Here is a 17,124-nt window from a genome sequence, read left to right as displayed (position 1 = left end):
CAGACTTGCTTAGAAGAGAATAATCAAAACAAACGTAAAAATAAACTGTGCTGTGCAGCCCAAGAAATACATACGTGAAGAGCAAGTGGGCGAGTGGGTGAGTGGGTGATGGAAACACAATCCCACACATGTAAATATGTATATATATTTTTGTAGACTTACATACATATAAACATACGTACCGAAAACAAAGAAGCCGGTCATTCGCTTGTTCGTTGGGCTGTTGTGCTTCTTATTTTGAGTGAATACCCTGCAGAAAAAATGGCAGACAGTCACGCAAAGCGCCAGTTTCGCTCTGTAGGTTTTGATTTTGGGACTACCGCCGAACTGGTGCTAGTTGGATGTAGAGCGGGACAGTTGGTAGACTTATACGGAACAATTGGGATAAAGTCTGAGCTAAAGTTATTTAAATAAATTACTCAACGGCTGGGGCTGTTTCATAACCACGAACGACTGAAGCAGCTAATAACGCTTTTAAATGGCCTGCAAAGTAGAGATATACGCCGCCGATAAACGCCGCCGCCGCCCCGATTTAGGCGTTTTTCGCACGCCGCCGCCGTTTAAGACTGTTTAAGCCATTTATTGTTCATGTCGAAAATTGGTCGGATATGGTCGAAAGTGGTATCAACGGATGCGCATCACTGCCAGTTATAAGAAACTAATTGCGAAATTTAACTCTTTCTAACTGTTCATATGTTATTAAAAAACAGGCGCTTTCGATGTCTGCTTAACACGGACATCACCCAATTCACCAAGTTATTAAAACAAAACAACAAAAGAAAAGTTTTATAATAAAGTTGTTAAAAAAGCAAATTACCCAAAAAAGGTGGCGATTTAAAAAAAAAAATACATTGCGATTGGCTGAAGGAATGAATAAGCGAAATCAGTGATGCAAAATCCTTTAGTAGGTTCTATAGGCATAAACACTCCTTTTAAATGATTCTTATCTCATACTTAAGTTGAGGACATATGAATGTACGTATGAGAAGGGTTTGAAACATCACTTGGGCTTACATTTAAACACCTGTTGTTTATTTGCGAAACTATACAATAGCGTCTGAAATGTTAATTTTGATTTTCACACTTCATCCTTCAACACCCAAATCTCCCGGTTTGACATTTCCTAAAGTTGGCGGCCCTATCCAAAACTAGTCCCTTGGAGTGAATCACATTGTTTATAGCATACCAACCAAGTCGGAATATAAACCACGCGTTACTGCTCCTTTTACCAATGTGAATACGTAGGCACATATATTGACCAGGTGAGGCTTTGTCCTTCGCAAGAACACTCAAAGTGGTGAAGCAAAAGCTTTCCCAGGACAGTCGAACTAATGACCGTATGTGCTACTACCCTAACGTAGTGAACAGTCGAACTAGTCTGAAAACTGAAGCTTCGCGGTCATCCATTCTAAAATATCGTTTTGATTTAACGAAGACTATTGAAACCAATGTTGTTAACACAAAGTCTTCAAGCTTTGGTCTACATTTTAAAAAATGTAGATGCGACGAGGATTATACGATTTTCACCCATGAGTTACGCAATGACATCCACTTAGACTGCTTATGATTTCGAGGGCGGCATCCTTGGCCGTGTAGAGGGAGTGTCTAGTGTCTTTCAAATTGTTTCTCTGGTGTAACTCGGCAGCATAGCGCGACAAAAACATGCGCGGGATGCGCCCTGTGCCACGAGAGTCATGAGTATTAATAGAGCATTAATAGCAACCGTAAGTCGCCTTTGTGCGTGACCGCCAAGGAGGCACAAATGATTTAAAGAAATTGTGTTCGCGACGATTATTAGGAGTTAACCCCAGGTGAAACTACGCTTTGCACGAAATATACAGACAAAAGTGTGACCATTTTATGTACATCTATTTATTTTCAGCACACGCAGCAGTACCAATTCCAAAGACAGGGGTTAGGTCTGAAGGTAGCCCCAGCGGGTTAGGGGGTTAGAATATACCCGCGGCAGGTATACCTGTCGTAAGAGGCGACTAAAATACCAGATTCAAGGGGTTGTGTAGTGCAACCTATTCAGGTTGCAAGCGCAATATATAGCTTCTCCAAACCCTTCTGGGGAGGGAGGGATGGCCTGAAGGTTTAATGTGGCCATATAAATCGTTCCCCGATGGTGCTAGACCCTTAATGGAGCTGCGTTACCGGAGCGTACCGGATCGGTATCCGGCAAAGGACCGTCACATCGATAACACTCCCCCTAAGTTTCCGGGAAGCAACCTTATCGCTACAACAACAAAAGCAACGGGGTTTAGGTTCAAAGCCTCCCTGGAGTAAGTGAACGAAGGAAAATCCCTCCGCAAAGAGCTACTCCTGAAAATTTTTGAACGATCAGCGAGTTTCCGATCTTTCCGAAATGGCCAAAACGTTGGTTTCCTTAAATACATACAAATAAAACCTTTCCTAAATATTATTTTTTTAAATAGAAAAATCAAGCTTTTTAAAGTAAGAACACCGCCGCCCACGCCGCCGCTGCCGATAAAGTGATCGGCGCAAACATCGCAAGGAGATCACAAAATTAAAAGTGTTAGTTGAAAGCACAGAGAGGTGACAGAATTAGAACATGTACCGTGTATAAATGCGATATTTTTGAGCTAGTTCGGAACTCGTACGATTCGCTGCAGGGTATGTACTATGTCGTTAGCGGTGTTGCTACTTCCGAAAACAATTTGGTGGTTTCAAAAAATAAAGTGGCGTGGTATAATTTTTAAAAACGCAAAAACATTTTTTCTCTTCGTAATTACTCTGCGTGGTAATAAAAAAGTACTCTTTCCGAGATATACATACATACTTCAAATTGTAGAGCTGATCGAGTATACCATCCCCCAAATTCCAACCTTCGCTAACGCTAAAACTCCATCGCTAAAAGCCCTAAAACAGTATCAAGTGCGGGAATAATCGCCTATGTTCCTTGCAAAGTATAGCAGTTAGGCTGTTATTCTTTGTGACCATATTGTACTTAATGGTGCATACTTTTCTGTGCACCTGATACTGTCTTGGATATTTTTGGCGATGGGTTTGAGCGTTAGCAAAAGTTGGAATTTGGAGGCAGGACTGCATTTGAAATTTGAATACGCCGTTAAAACCTGGAGTAACAGCTCCGACACATAAGCACTTTTTCATATAGATGAGTTTAACACATGTTTATGCATTATGAGTAGATTGCATGTATTTTTATAGATAATGGTAGAATGAGCGACACTAGCGCCATCTGATATTGAAAAGTAGCCAACTCCCCAATTTTGTTCCAAGCTTTGCTTTGCATAAGGGTGTTGGCACACTTTGCAAGTGAAATTATTTTTCCCACTGGTTGGTAAATTTTCTAACATTTCTCACAATTAAAAAATGCAATATAACAATCGAATACGACACAAAATATGTTAGCAAGTATTTTTGTTGTATAGGGAGAATGTTTACAACAGTGCTTCGCGAAATTTTGTATGTGAATCGGCAAGGCGAAATAAACTTCAATTGCCAAGTCTGAAGTTCCTTCATATTTACAAACGCAAAATCTTGGTTGATTGTGACGATGTTATTGGAATGCATAAGCTTGTGTTAAACGCATCTATATGAAAAATGTCATTGTGTCACCGCCTTAACTAACACAATTTTAATTTCCTTTATATCAGGTCCATTTCATGCTGCCTGAAAATCTCAGTACAAAACTGGGGAATCTTGCAATCCATATGTGAGTAACTTATCGTGGAGCTAGTCTTGAAGCTTGGAACATGCTGCGGAGCCGGATGAAATGCAATATGAGGGCAAAATTTTCACAACAATAGTAGGAAAGGAAAACAAAGTCAATGAAAGAAAAGGAAATGGAACCAAAGAAATGGCAAGGCATGGAAATAAAATGAAAGGTAAAGCAATGAATGTAAAGGAAAGAAAAAGAAATGTTTCTTGAAGACGTTTTCTCGACGAGGAATATGCGAGTTTTCGTCTTATTATCGAAGTGTTACGAATCAGCGGCCACCGTGGTGTGATGGTAGCGAGCTCCGCCTATCACACCGTATGCCATGGGTTCGCCCCCGGGCAAAGCAGCATCAAAATTTTAGAAATAAGGTTTTTCAATTAGAAGAAATTTTTTCTAAGCGGGGTCGTCCCTCGGCAGTGTTTGGCAAGCGCTCCGAGTGTATTTCTGCCATGAAAAGCTCTCAGTGAAAACTCATCTGCCCTGCAGATGCCGTTCGGAGTCGGCATAAAACATGTAGGTCCCGTCCGGCCAATTTGTAGGGAAAATCAAGAAGAGCACGACGCAAATTGGAAGAGAGCTCGGCCTTAGATCTCTTCGGAGGTTATAGCGCCTTACATTTATTTTTTTATATTTTTTTTAAGAATTTGCCGTCGGCAAGAAGGATTATCTACTCTATCGACGAGTAATCGGTTTGTTATAGAAAACGTATCTATTTATTAAGAAAAATATATCGATTATTTTTTGGAAAGTTATCGATATGTAATCAAAAGGTTAATAATAAGTTATCGGTTGATAATAAGTTATCGGTTTTTATATGAGTGCTATCGAAAAGCTTTGAATTTGATATCCTAAAGTTATCGATTTGTTCGGAGTGTTACGAATTTGTTACCGGTGTGCTATTGTCGATTTTGTTATCACAAAGTCGTCCATTTTGTATCAAAAAACTATTACCTGCTTATTGAAAAGTTGTTTGGGTGTGCTACCAGTTTCTTATCGGCGTGTTATCGATTTGTCAAGGAGGACTCATCGATTTGTTATCAAAACGCTATTGGCTTGTTATCCAGATGCTATTAATTTGCTATCGATTTGTTTTCGAAGAGTTAATTTTTTTTTTTCAAAGTTATCGATTTGTTCGAAGTGTTACCATTTTGTTATCGGCTTATTATCGATTTTGTTATCAAAAATTTTTCGATTTCATTAAAACGTTTTCGGCTTGTTAACGAAAATTTGTAAATTTGATATCGAAAAGCTATCGATTTAATTTTGAATAGTTATAGACTATTTATTTAAAATTTATCGATATCCTATCAATTAATTAATCGATAACTTTTCAATTTTTTACCAGTGTGTTAAAACTTCTGGTAACACTATGGACTCATTCAGTCCATGTGAGGCCCTCACGGACCAGCCGATTCAACCTAACCTACCAATATCTTAACGGCGTGTTATCGATTTGTTAACGGCAACTTATCGGTTTGTTATGACACAGAAACCGAGACAAAGTAACTATAAAATCGAAGAGACCTTCTGTAACCCGTCGATATAAAGCCGATAGAAACCAATAAGTCGATAACTCGACGATAATAGTTCGTAATCGATAGTAAGCCGATGATAACTCAATAACTTGTGAGGAACAGTTGTTAGCGATTCGAATCTGACGATGCTCTTGTTTGCTACCTCTGCTCTAGTTCGAGAAATTTTCTTAAATTCGAAACTCGACACATTGCGGCATCAAGTCGAGCTAATGTGCTACTTTGAAGGCTCACAGTAAGCACTTAACAGCGGAACTCCCCGTTAACAATAGCACGGCTTTAGGTTAGGTGAGGTTGAACTGGCCGGTCCATGAGGACCTCACATAGACTGAATAAGTCCGTAGTATTACCAGAAGTTTGTTTTAACGACCAAACTGGAAAACCCTACCAAAAACCAGGACCTATGTCATAAAATAACTCCGCCTTCTTGGCAAACACTAGAAGCTTCCTAGGACTTAAGCCACTTGTTGCTTCTATATCTGACAGCTGTATCACTCGTAATAGCTGGTGTCTTAGCCTGGCAAGGGCACGAGCACAAAACGTGCTCGATCGTTTCCTCCTCCAGACCGCACTTCCTACATCTGCTATCACTGCCCAAGCCTAATTTAAAGGCATGTGACGACAGAAGGCAGTTTCCAGTCAGAATTTTTTTTTTCATTTCATTTCATTTATTAATCATTTTCTTAATGCTATGTACATATTTTAAATTTCCATATTGTATTCAACACATTAACTATAACATAGCTTACGAAAAGTAGATGGCAATTATTATTTTAAGAATTAAAATAGTACTAATGCCATTTTCAATAATTATATACTGTTTTTGTTTTTGTGTGGGGTGTACATTAAATATTTACTAATACTAAAAAATTTTATTAAAAAAGAACTTCAGGTAAAATTATTTTTATATTTTAAATTTTTTATAATATCGCCCTCAGCAGCGATTCCAGTTCATAATGATTATGTCCAAGCAGATACAGTTTAACTGTTTTTTGAAAGAAGTTAAAATTTCTAATAACCTGTACAGTGTTAGGAAGGGAGTTGAAGAACTTGCGCGACGTGTAAATATAAAAGCTTCTAAAGTGTGATGTTCTAGAATACGGAATTTGTACAGTTGGAAATATATTCCTACGTAAGTTATAGACTTCTGAGGGAAAGCTTTCCAAGTAACCTGAACGAATAAAGAAAATACTCATGACTTTATATAAATACAAATGACGGCACGGTAGTATATCCAGTCTCCTAAAAAGCGGCATAGAATGTGATCTATATTTTTCACTACAGATACGTCTAATAATTCCCTTTTGAATCGTTACAAGTGGTGACAGTTTATTTGCCGAGGCGCCACCCCAGCAGCTGATACCATATTGAAGTTTAGATTGGAATAGTAAACAGTTTTTAAAGTAGATACAGTGCAACACTTTTTGAGACGATAGAACTGCCTAGTAGTATAGAGAAAATACTGTTTCAATGTATGGATGTGCGCAGACCAATTCACACGATTGTCAATTATTATACCAAGATATTTAAAATTCTCAACAACATCAACTCTGAAACAGTTGTCGCTGCATTGAATATTGCAATCGAAAGAACTTATCGCAACATTCTGAGTGCACTCCATATGGTGTAAGTTAAAACGGAGGCATTCTTCGGGATGAAATATAATATCACAGCTAGGTAGTTCTTTGGCAACATGGCTAAAATACATAAGTTTCGTTTTATTACTAACAAGTAGTTTCTGTGAAGCAAACCAAGCTCTCAGCAAATGCAAATCAAAGTTAATGTCACATATTAATTCAAGATCACTAGTTGTACTGTACGTAATGACCAGATCATCTGCAAACGCAGTTGTTTTGCCCTTAAATGGCAGGGAAAATATTGAATTGATGTATATTAGGAACAATATTGGACCAAGAACAGAACCTTGGGGTACTCCCAGATTTACAACCAGTGGGCTACTGTAACTGCTATCTACTTTTACTCTTTGTATTCTGTTAGAAAGATAGGATTTAAACCAGTTATGAATAAAGCCTCGGAAGCCTGCATGGTGTATTTTATCCAAGAGAATATCTCTATCGACCATGTCAAAGGCTTTTGTTATATCAACAAATAGGCCGGCGCAGTTTCTTTTACCGTCTAGAGCTCTGTAAATATTTGTGCAGAAACTCAGCAGAGCTTCTTCTGTTGATAAGCCGGAACGAAATCCAAACTGCATAGGACTGAAAAAGTTTGAATTGTCTAGAAAGTTTAAAATTCTTTTTTTGACTGATTTTTCAAATACTTTCGATAAAGCTGAGAGTAGCGATATGGGTCTATAGTTGTTTGCATCCCTCTTGTCCCCCTTTTTGAAAATCGGAATAACAACAGCGCTTTTAAGGATATCAGGAAAAATCCCTTGAGTAATACTGGCATTGAATAAGTATTTCAATATATCAACTATATTAAGAGATATTCTCTTGAGTAGTATATTTGAAATACCATCCTCACCACACGAACTCGAGTTTTGCAGTGTGCTAATAATTTTAGTAATTTCAAAGCTTGAAATGGTTTTAAAAAAGAAGCTATTTTGAGCACAACTATACGAGGGAGGAGACTGACAATCACAGCTGCGTGAACTTAGATTACCAATCGTGGTAAAGTGTTGGTTAAATTTGTCAGCTACTTCTACAGTGTCTGAAATTAGCTGATTTTCAGTACGCAATACAACTGGCTCATCACCCTTAATGCAGTTTTTATTTAGAATAGTGTTGACCACTCCCCATTCTTTTCTTGAGTTGCCAAGTACTGATTCAAGTTTTTTACGAAAAGGTTATCGCGTATCGAATTTATTTCCTTGTTGGTCTGTTTACTAATTTTATTGTATCGGCACCGAAGCCTTGCATTACCGGGACGCTTAGCACACCTTTTCCTTAATTTATTTTTAAGCTTTATTTTATTTTTCTTTGAAAGGCTTAAATTATAAGTGCAACTGTTAATATGAGCCTTTAACGTTTTTATGAAAACGTCATAAGCTAGCGATATATCATTTTCAGCGTATACGGTAGCCCAACTTTCAAAACGTAGCTTTAAGTTCAACTTGGTAAAGTTAACTTTAGTTAGGGATTTACGAGTACCCTTAAGATTTGGTTTGCTTAACGCAATTCTTTTTATCTGTAAACCGGTCATCGTGTGATCGGTCACTTGTAAGTCCATATTAAAACTAGAACAGTCTCTGCACTGAGAAGCTTTAAAGCGACAAAAAACGTGACCAATACAAGTACCTGAGTTTATTCGTGTTGGTTCATAAATATATGATGTTAAACCGTTTTCAGCCATTAATGCCAAATAGTCATCAGTTAGTATGCAATGATGTAGAAGGTCTAAATTAAAATCGCCTAAAACAAAAAAATTGCTAGCTATTTCATTGCTGACGATAGGTGAATATTCGTCAAGAAAAGCAGAAGTAGGTACAGACTGAATCATATATACTCCCAATAGGACAAATTGTTCGCCTTTAAGGTTTAACGTAAGTTTTAATAAATCAGCACTATTTAAGCTAATACTTACTGAAGTACAATCATAATTTTCGCGTACAAATGCTCCAATACCTACCCGTCATGAGTCTACAGTCCTCTCTTTTTAATGATAGAAGCAACTTTTTTAGTCTAAGGTTGTAAGAACCACACATAATCTTCGACACTTTACAACCCCGCGCTTGAACTCACGCCTTTCCTGCTTGGTCGATCATGTGCACCTCTCGCCCAGTCTAATTGGGACGTCTACGGAGCAAGCTTCAAGGGATGCGCCCTTTTTAGCTAGTTCATCCGCTTTTTCATTCCATCTATTCCCATATGCCCTGGGACCCAATATAGATGTATGCTTCTCCCTGTCCCGATTCTCTCCAGAGACTGATTACATTCTAACACGCATTTAGATGCTGTGCTATGCGAGATTATTGCCTTAATTGCTGCTTGACTGTCAATATAAAAGTTAATACGGTTGCAGCTTAATCTATTTTCTTCCAGGGTTTCTACTGTGCTTTGGTTACGGCTTTTCCGCTTGGAAAACGCTACAGTAATCCGGCAGCCTGTAGGATCTCTTTATTTCCGGATCAGCACAGTATACCGCAGACCCTACTCCTTCCACTACTTTGGAACCATCTGTCTCCGCCATTTGAGCACCCTGAGCACGGCTTTCAAATGCGCAAATAAAGAAATGAGTTAAATATACACGCAATTAGTGGAATTTGTCAGCCTTCCATGGAACCGGCGATATTTAAATTCATACTGAAAATATATAAGCTTTACAGGTATAATACGTCTTTCGTATATAAATATTTTAATATGCATCATCGGTACAAAGTTTATTCAACTTTTATGTATCTCGAAAGTTTTGACTACAAAATACGTTAAGTCGAACCATACATAGACATATTATACACACATTATGCATCCGCTTTCGAACATACCAACTCTGCAACGCCATAATTTTCTTCATTAAAACCATGTTTTCGTAGATTTTTATTTTGCGTCAAACATGCCAGTTTCTTAAGCAAAGACGTATGTATTCTAAGCTCTTGTTCTCTATATCGCCTCATTCGGCTTCATCTTTTCTAGTTATTGCTTGCATCGAATAGCAGTTTCTGTTGTTGTTTTCTAAAAGTTCAATTCAGTTCAGTTTAAACTTGGCATCGTTCTTCAAACCATTTACTCGTTGTCTATTGTATTTGACTTTTTTATTTCAGTTCAGTTAAGTCAACGTCTTTTAGCAGTTTTCGAACCGGTTTTTTTCGCAATTCAATACCATTTTTGAATGTTAGCTCCATCAGTGCCATCTATGAAATGATAGTTACATACATACATATGTATGTATATATATCCATATTAAAAATTTCGCTGCGTTATTCTCTTCCGCTTGACTATTTTTGCAAATCGGTCTTCGTCCTCCTTGGTAACTTGGTTAAATTTAGGTGCAGCAACAGCTTGCGTGTCTTCCTAGTTTCCCTATTTCCAATTATAAAAAAAAACACTTTTAGTGACATACATACGTGGTGAGATACACACTTATTTTCGTAAATTTGCAGAAGGGAGCCATGTTTTGAGACAAGATTTAACAATCTGGTAAGCTGATTTGTTGGTTTGGCTAGTCCTATATGGCTCTAGTTAGCGCTCATGCGCCGGTTTTATTATTTTAGCCCGGAATTTCACCAATAAACAATATTTTAAGAAAACTATGTTTAAAACTGCATAAGGAAGTCCCGTCCCAATATATCCATCCCGTTGGAAACCTTGATTTCTGGGAAGCACCTTAAAACCTACTCGCTAAGTTTGAAAGACGCAATGATGTGGGTGTTTCCGTTAGTATGGGAAAGTTTTTATTATTTTCTTGTAGGAAAGAGGATTCTCTATTTTGTATCGAACACTTCAATGGGCCAAATGAGTTCGCGTTTGTTGTGATGTAAGAGTCAATTACATTGTAAGTGTGTATGTATGTTCTTTCCAGAATCCCAACATCCGAAGTCTAAGGGGATCCTAGGGTAATTTTTGCTTGAGTACTTGACTACGTCAATATGCGGAACAGATGTAGTATAAGCTCTGGAATAACATTTAATTTCGACAGGAGATAAAACCTTCGGGAACTTTCTTTTTCGCTACAAAAACAACAATATAAACTTATTTTATTCAGAACAGTCTTTTTGAAAAATCCATTTCATTTAGTTATAACACTAATACTGTCCTTCCCGCCATTCACTCTTCGCTATCTTTTCCCACCCTTTTTTTCCCAGTTCTCCTCTTTTTTCTTTTCCTTAATCTCTTCTTTTCAATTGCTCTCCAAATATACCTCAGCCTCTCTCCACCCTCCCTTCCTTTTCTTCCTCTGAACTTTTTTCTCCCTATACCTGTCCCCACCCCTCGCCCTTCTCTTCCCACCCCTCTGTAGATGCTCCTTTGCTTTTACCTCTTCGTCGCTCTGTCTCCATGCCATTTCCATTACCTCTTTAACTTCCTCTTTCCCTCCCTGTCGAACTAATAGTACGATTATTTGAAAAAGAAAACCTGTAGCCCAAGTATCAACCTAACCCGGTGTTAAGCTCATGAATTCTTAAATATAAGTATAAATTGAACACACCATTAAACAAACATACATAAGAAAAGTGAGCAAATTGTGAATCTATAGTATTCTCAAATGGTGCACCCCATAACCCCGCCTTCAGAATCCCGAAAGTTCATAGTCCCGACAATTTCCAGCTATCCCGCAGGACATAATTCAGGCATAACAAAATCCCGACATATCGAAATCCCGACAACTCAATATCCCGCCAACATAATATACCGACTAGGCAATATCCCGATAAAACACAATCAAGACAAACTTACTCAAACTTCGTTATTACACATTAAGCCGATTCGTTGTTGAATAGGCTTATGCATTCTGTTTAAACTTGAGTGTTTCTACACTTCTAAAAACTTGAGTGGTTCTACACTTCTCCTTTCCAAACCGCGGCATATAGCACAAAGTACAGAGCTGTATCAATCAAGCATCTAGTTAATTGCTGGCATTACATACATAAGTTACATAGATCAATGGTTGGAAACACTCATTCGACCTACTATCATGTCGCCACGGATGCGGTATTTATTTTAAACTTCTTCTTGAGTTTTAAGCACAGCACATATCATTCGAAAGTAGAATATAACTCTCCGGTATATAATAAATAAATTATGAAGGTCGGCCTGAAACTCGCCTGATATAAGTTCGCGACTAACTGTGAGTTTTATTATTAGTATTAAAATCAAAGTTAAAACTTTTAATGAGGTCATAATTTGAAAACGTTTTGGGAGTAAAAATACATGTTGACATATTGTGCACCTATGCATATGGGGGTTCTCATATCCAAATATTCAAAAACTCGCTCTGCATGACAATTATTGCTACAGACAAACTGACTGTAGTAAAACAACTTAACGACATTCAAAATAAAGTTGATAGCGGTGAGAATTTAATATTGAATAAATACCCTGTAGTAAATTAACAAAGCAGATATAGGTAAAAATCTACACCTTTTTCATTCTAGTTCAGAATTGAGCTCAGAAAGTTGCAGTTGAAGCTCAGAAAATTATAATTGTAGGCAGGGGTCGTCACTCCATAAGCGCTTTCATGCAATTGTTTTTGTAAAACTCTCAGGCAAGCGCACCGCATAGGCAAGCGCACCACACATCCCCGCGCGCACGCATTCTATCCTCTCGCCCGCAACCAAATGTTTGGCTGAAGTATTTTTGAATGCATTCGAGAAAACAATGCGATGCGTTAATTTTAAAAGCCCCCAAGTCCGACTGGGTTTGTGTACGTGCCAGCGCCATTTCTGCTCGCTGATTGGTTGTCGCTATTTTTTAGAAAACAAAATGAAGAATATACATGCACGGACAAAAATTTATTTCGTCTCACTTGAATTAAAAAATTGAATATGGAATATACGTATTAGTGAAAAGTTTGAAGTAAGAAGATAGTTTAAGATTATCACTCATTTATCTAATAAAATATAATAAATAATAGCCGTGTTTTTTTAAGTGGTTTTATTTAGCTTCACTCTGTGTAGCGAAAAGAATTCTGTAATCGAAATTTAAGTAACTTCTCGATAAGCTACAAGCTTGAAACTTGGGAAATAGTTCAGAACCCGATGACAATACAATATTAAGAAAAAAATTCCGATAGGTGGCGCATGGATCAAAATATTTCAAAAAATCGTATTTGTGATCCGATTAGGCTCATATTTGGAACACGTATTACGTAAGGGAATAGAAATCGCCTTTGTGAAAAAAGCTCCCGCTAGGTGGAGCATGGATCGAAATATTTCAAAAAACCTTATTTGTGCTCCGATTAGGCTAATATTTGGAACACATGAATAGAAAGCGACATATGGAAACAATCGCCGCCAGGTGGCGCAAGGATCGAGATATTCAAAAAAATCTTATTTCATGAATTTTCGAAGTTTTTACAGTGTACTTTTTACTAGCTCCGTTGCTAGGTGTGGTGACGCTTCTATAAGAAGCTCTTGGCGATCCCTGCTCTAGATCAACCTTAGTCTTACTTAATTTACCTCTAGGGTCGCGGTAGTCTGGAGAGCAATAACAATACCATTCTGTACTTTCTTAAAATGCTGCCATATAAAATGAATTCCACCAGGCAAAGCAATATAAAGCGTAATATGCCCTACAATCCTTTTGTATATCCAAAGTACCCAGTTCTGGTGTGTTACACTTTTGACCTAAGAGCTTATATATATGCTCCTTACTAACTCATCGTCTTCACATTGGCACTGTCATTCTCACTTCTTCATCTTCGGGTAGCTAAAGATTTACGATTTACGTTGTCTGGGATTTGGTTACAGGCTAGTCACTTTCGCTACCAAGCAGTATGGAGTTTCTGATTTTAATGCTGTTCGTGTTCACGTTTCTGTCTTCTAAGTAGACGTTTCTCTTTTCATTGCTTTAACGATCCTTTACAGTGGTTATTGGGACTTTGTAGTGTGCGTAGATCCAGGACGATTGGGCCTGCTATTCCAACAAAGCGTAGGTCACGTCCAAAGGATTGGAATAGGTTTTTACATGGCATATTGCATGCCAACCGCGTGCAACCGGAGTATGGAATTAGATTGGTACGCAAAAATCACATAAACGTCCGCATCTTGTGGTAAACATACGCTGCAAACCTTAGCAACCACTTAAGGCACGTAAGCCGGATTCACTTTTCGGCTAATGTGCACCAGCATACCATAACCCTGCAAAAATCGCTGGATCATGTGGTCCACTGGAGTACTTACCATTATACTCCATTGTAATGCAGCAACGGACCAACTCATGTTTCTACACGAACATATTGTAACGAATTATTTGCAAATCCTCTTATTTGCCCTTTTGCTAGGATCGTATCGCTAAACTGTTGAATAAATAACTCCAATATTGAATAACGGAAAAATGGCCTTTATTAAAATACTTCAAAATAACACTCAAACTGTGCAACGAATAGCTTAATAACCAAACTCATATCTTAAAGGAAACTGACTTTCAAAATAATAGTGCTATTGCTCGCTAGATATCGTCTTACTCGTAACTGCTTGACAATTCAAATCAAACTGAATTCTTCTTACTCGCTGGCGCCGCTTTTATAGTTTAAGCTGCATACTTCTAGGCTCTTCGATTTCCAGAAGTTACTAGTTGTTTCGGCTACAAAATCGCCAGCCACAACTACGTGCACAAATTATTGCTCTCTCTTGTGACAACTCAGATAAGGTATATGCATGTGTTTGTAGTTTACAGTCTCACGCACACACATAAGCGTATAAGTAAATTCATCGGTGTGTGACATCTCATCTCTTGCTGCCTTGTATGTAAATGTTGCTCGTCGGAATGTGTACATATGTGTAGACGCAATTATTTATTCGTTTATGTAGATACATAATGATTGAATTATTGATGTGCATTCACGTCACTGCTTGGATCGGCTTAGAGCTGGCAGCACTCCTTAGTTTTGCTAATATTCGTAACACTGCCCTCCACCTAAGTCTGATCGTCCCGATCAGACAAATCTCTCGATCTAAACGCTGCTAGCATCGCCAAATGTACCACTGTTCTACTCCGTGGTTTCTCAATGCTTTGTATGCGGTAGATGGTATCACTGAGCTTCTTCACAATCTTGTACGGGCCTTCCCAACTGCACCGAAATTTGGATGGAACAACTTTCCGCCGGTGAGGGTTGTATAACAGTACCAAATCTCCCGCCAAGAAACTTTTCGAATTATTGTTCTCATGGTACCTGTGTTTCATCGTACCACTCAATACCCTGGTTCGTTCCTTTACACTCTGTTGTTTGGCCGATGAGCTACTTCGTAGAGCTTGCGCTGGACGGATTTGCTTTGCATAATCAGTATCGTTCCCACGTTTCCCCACAGTAGTGCGCTCTGGATTGAAACTACCCTCGCATTCCTTCTCGAAAATTCGTTGCTTCATTTTCCTGCGTCTTTTAGGTTTTGTCAATGCCAGTGTTTCTCTCGCAGGTACTTTTGATTTTGATTTATTTGGCCCATTCGATCTATCAACCTTTACCTTTGACTTTCGTGGCCTTTGTCGACTTTTCTCCACCAGTACTCGATTACTGCTGAAACCTTTTTCCAAACTGAAGTTAATTGGCACATCCTGGTTCTTATAAAGCATCACCCTTTTCTGCATATCGATCTTGATGTCATGGTCAACCAAGAAGTCCACTCCCAATATGACTTCATCAACGATCTTCGCCACAACGAATTTGTGTAAAACCATGACCTTCCCAATCAGTACTTCACATATCACTTCTCCCTGGACTTGGTTATACTCGCCTGTGACCGTACGCACCCTTGCTCCAGGTAACGGTTTAACTCTCCTGTTGACTAATTCAGATCGAATCAAGGAATGAGATGCCCCCGTATCTACAGTCAGTACACGCTCTTTACCATCCACATTCCCTCTGACGGTAAGACTGCTTGATTTCCTTCCAATTTGCGACACAGATATCACAGGACATTCAATAGCCGGGGCAAGTTTTCGTTCTTTACATTCGACACGCTCTTGCTCATTTCCGCCAGCTTTGCGTTTACGGCCACCCACATTGTTGGAACTATTAGCACCAAGATCGCAATGACGTGCAATGTGACCTGGGTTGCCGCACTTGAAACATTTAATAACTCCGGCATTCTTCTGTTGAGATCCCTTCAGTGCTTCCAAAATTGGGTCTACCCACTCTGGCCTTTCTACTTCCACACGGCGTGCTTTGAAAACTGGCTTACACAGAAGCGACGCTGTTTCCTGAATCAGAGCTTGTGACATCGTTTCTGCGAATGTTGGCTTTGGGTTTGCGTATGTAGCTCGCTTCGTTTCCACGTCCCGTATGCCATTTATGAAACTCTGGATTTTTACCCTTTCAGTGTATTCCACGGGTGCGTCCGCATTTGCAAGATGAGCCAATCTTTCAATATCTGAAGCAAACTCCTGCAATGTCTCATTTGCTTTTTGGTAGCGGTTTTGCAACTCAATTTGGAATATCTGTTTCCTATGCTCGCTTCCATAACGTCGTTCTACAGCAGCCATCAATGCTTCATAATTGTTCCGCTCTCCTTCGGGAATCGTCTGTAGAATTTCCGCTGCTGGCCCCTTCAATGCCACGAATAGTGCAGCAACTTTATCTTCCGCATTCCAGTTGTTCACTGCTGCGGTCTTCTCAAACTGTAGCTTGAAGACCTGGAAAGGAACAGAACCATCAAAGGATGGTGTTTTTACCTTTGGATTACTCGCTGAATCTGCTGGGCGATTCATTTGCAACTCCTGTATACGACCTCTCAAAGCTTCTATCTCGGCATCAATTTTGTCCTCGAGCTGCACAATTTTTTGTATCCTGTGCTTCCAGCTTTGATGTTACCCTTATCTCCTGTGCCTCCAGCTGCGAGGATATGCGGGCCTCCTGTGCTTTCAACTGCTCAGCGAACTGAGATGTCATATATGTCTTTTGCTCTTCCAGTTGAGTTTCCATCTTGGATGTAATCTGTGTCGACATTTCTGACATACGCGTTTCTTGTGCTTCAATCTTGGATGTTATGCGTGTCTCCTGCGATTCTAGTTGTGATGCCATATATGTCTTCTGTTCTGCCAGTTGAGATGACACTGTCGATGTTTGAGCAGATATTGCAGCTAAAATCATGTTCAAGTCTGTACTGGTAACCGTCTGCGATGTTTCGTTCTTCTCTTCAATTTTTGTTATCTCCTCGCCATCAAGATGAAAGACATGCTCTTCCACATCAATTCCTTCTGCTTCCATTGCTTCTCGTAGCCGTGCCTGAAGTTCGAGTTTAACGCCGCTTGTATTCAATCCACGGCTCTC

General features: G+C 39.0%; 1 protein-coding gene across 1 annotated transcript in view; it reads left to right on the top strand.

Moving 5' to 3' along the window:
• The first annotated feature begins 3,818 nt into the window (after nucleotides 1-3,818).
• The window catches only part of mrt (martik), a 102,139-nt gene continuing 88,833 nt past the window's right edge, over nucleotides 3,819-17,124 (top strand). The window contains exon 1 of the mRNA XM_067758662.1: nucleotides 3,819-3,872. The gene's annotated coding sequence lies outside the window, so the exon portion shown is untranslated. The remainder of the gene's footprint in view (nucleotides 3,873-17,124) is intronic.

Source organism: Eurosta solidaginis, chromosome 1 (assembly GCF_040869045.1).
Source record: "Eurosta solidaginis isolate ZX-2024a chromosome 1, ASM4086904v1, whole genome shotgun sequence".
In the NCBI taxonomy this organism is placed as follows: domain Eukaryota; kingdom Metazoa; phylum Arthropoda; class Insecta; order Diptera; family Tephritidae; genus Eurosta; species Eurosta solidaginis.
The sequence above is the reverse complement of the archived record's forward strand: the minus strand, read 5'-3'. Positions and strand labels throughout refer to the sequence as shown.